We start from the raw sequence: 2,864 nt of genomic DNA on the forward strand, positions 1-2,864 counted from the left end.
TATCACATAAAAAGCGGGATGCACTGCCACAGGGGGGTCTCTCTCGACAACAGCCAGCCATGCTTGAAGGCCTCAGAATAAACAAGGAGACCCCAGAAGACCCTGGGTTAGAGTTAAAGGGAAAAAATCAACGCTGAGGCCCCCTGCACAGAGAGGTCACCATGAAACCATGTCACTAAAGGCCAGCCCTTCCTGCCCCATGAAAAGCCAGAAGTTTTTTAAAGGATGGCCTTTGAGCTTTTGTTTCTTAAAGAGCTTGGAAATGTGCATAACAGCAACAGTTTTAAGAAACCATGTACTGCAGCTTGTTAAATCATTGGAAATAAAATCTAAGCAAGAGTTGCAGAATTAGATTACCCAATATGAAGGAAACATACTTTCATCTCAAGTTCCTCTAAATAGATGTTATTTTCCCTTGCTGTAAAGGTAGGCTATTTTCCTTATTATTCTTTACTCAAGAAAAGCAAGGAAGTGGGAGGGCGGGAGACGAAAACCCACATCGGTTAGGTGCCCCAACGTTGCAGAGCAATTCTAATCAGCATTAACATTGCAGTAGCCCAGGAAAAAGAACTGGGAGCTTTTCATCGTACAGGAACAAAACTGAGAGATGAAAATGCAGTCGCAAGAGTAAAAAAAGTTATTATGAAATCTGTTCAAGCCTCATGCTTCTCCAATGATTCAAGATAATCACATGAGCAGCTTCAAACATTATGCATTGACATCATTCAAACAGATAGCTCCCAGAGGTTGGATATGAGATCAGGGAATTACCATTCATCATACGTTTATGACAAATCTAATGGCCTGAACTGATTTGTGACTGGTTAAAGCTCATGTGGGTCTCTCCAACTATGGCTACCTTGCTACTTAATGACCCTCCTTGCTTAAGAAGAACCCCCGTGGAACCCATAACGTCTCACTGGAATAAGGAACGGGAAACTCCTCACAACCCAAGGTCAAGTGCCTAAGGTGTGGATCTTCTCAACGTCCAGAGTCCTGTCATTCAAACAGCAAATACAGAACCCTCCTCTTGCTGGAGGTTAACTCCAGCAAACAGACAGACAGACTCAGGTTTAAGAGTCTACTGTGCTACTTTCTGGATGTGGAACCGTGAGCAAGGCATCTCCCCTCCTTGTGCCCTGTCTCATTTTTAATATCAAGATTATAATGGCCTCTACTTCTTAGGGCAGTTATGAGGATTAAGTGAAATCATGTATATAAAGTATTGAGCACGATTCGTGGCACAGAGCAGGCATTTAATAAATGTTAGCTAGAACTGCTGTTACGCCCAGTACCGATAAGATAATGAAGTTAACAGTCTCCACGGGAAGGGTTTGTAAGAACATAACAATCCAAAGACAGTAATGGCGCCACTCTGGGCTCCTCCTTCCCCATTACCCATGTGGCAGATACAGTGGGAGCCCATATCCCCTCCAGCCAACTCGACTGTCACCTGCAGCTTGGAGAGACAGTTCCCTCCCACATCAATGGGTCCCTTATTTAAGCACCTGTGTCTCTGCACCTAGGAGTTTCCTCCAGCCATGGGAATCTGCTCAGCCTGTGTTATGGGCAGGTCAGGAGTTGCAGAGTGAGCAACCGCACCACTGGTTTCTAATACTGCACACATAAGATACCCACTTGTGTGCAGAAAGTGTCTTCCTTTAGGCTTGTAACTCCCTTCACATGAAAGATTAATGAGGAAAATCATTGTATTCTGCATAAAAACTAGATCAAATTTATACACAAAATCATTTGTCTAAAAATTTAAGTTTTCAAATAAAAATTAAAATGCATTTCTGACATGCAAAATAAATTTTAAAAATTTTACAAAATCACCTTATGTCAGCACCACCTTTGTTTTTCTGTATTAAGTCAACAGAAACTGTGCTACTTTATTAAAACAGAGTTTTATTTCACATGTGTATTTTTGTCTCTCCATCATTTCCATGTCTGACCACTGCTACTACTATGTCTTATCATAACATTCCATTCATACTTAAAACCAAGCAAAGGGTGAAGTTCCATCCTTAACAACTAAACAGGCATTTTGGACAACACATTCTTGGCAATGAAACCTGGACAACATTTATCAAACATGATAGGAAAATTTATCACTCTGCATTATAAAAAGGACAGCCAGGTATCAACTGTTACAGAAATGAAATAGATGGAAAATTTTTAACACATTTTTCTTAAAGAGACTGCCAGAGATCTGGAATAGCCTCCTGGTCAGTCATCTGGAAGCAATTCTTCACATAATTGATGACCTTGGCTTCCACTTTGGGAAGAAAACCACCTTTTTCTATATTTCCTTGCATTTTTGCTCTAACATCTTCTACAGAACTAGGTCCTTTTGGTGTTTTAGGAGGTTTTTCCTGTTTTTTGAAGGATTCTTGTCCTTTTGATCTTGGTGTTGATGACGGTTTTGAGTCTTTTCCATTCTGATATGACTTGTGTGCATTTTTGGCTGGAGTGTCTCATATAGATTTCTTCATTGGTGCTTTTTCTTCAGTTTCCTCATTATCAAAATCATCATCATCATCATCATCAAAATCATCATCATCTTCATCATCATCTTCTTCATCATCATGACTAGCATCATCTTCGTCGGCAGCAAGTTTTACTTTTTTCTGTGGAACCTTGCTACCACTTCCAGGGGCAGCCTGTTTTCCAGATATACTTAAGAGTTGGTTTCACATCCTTGTCTTCATCTTGTGACTCTGCATCTTCCTCCATAGCTACAAAGTGCTGTCCACGAGCATGCACTGGCCCTGAACCGCACTTCAACTGTAAGATCACCGGTGGCATGATTTCAAAGCCCCCATTGGCTGCACAGGCATTTACAAAGTCGCCAGTATTGCTTT

General features: G+C 41.1%; 1 pseudogene; it reads right to left on the reverse strand.

Annotated features, from left to right (window-relative positions):
- Positions 1 to 2,143: 2,143 nt before the first annotated feature.
- Positions 2,144 to 2,864, reverse strand: part of LOC105538571 — a 1,162-nt pseudogene continuing 441 nt past the window's right edge.

Source organism: Mandrillus leucophaeus, unplaced genomic scaffold (genome assembly GCF_000951045.1).
Source record: "Mandrillus leucophaeus isolate KB7577 unplaced genomic scaffold, Mleu.le_1.0 Scaffold195, whole genome shotgun sequence".
NCBI classification, from domain to species: Eukaryota; Metazoa; Chordata; class Mammalia; order Primates; family Cercopithecidae; genus Mandrillus; species Mandrillus leucophaeus.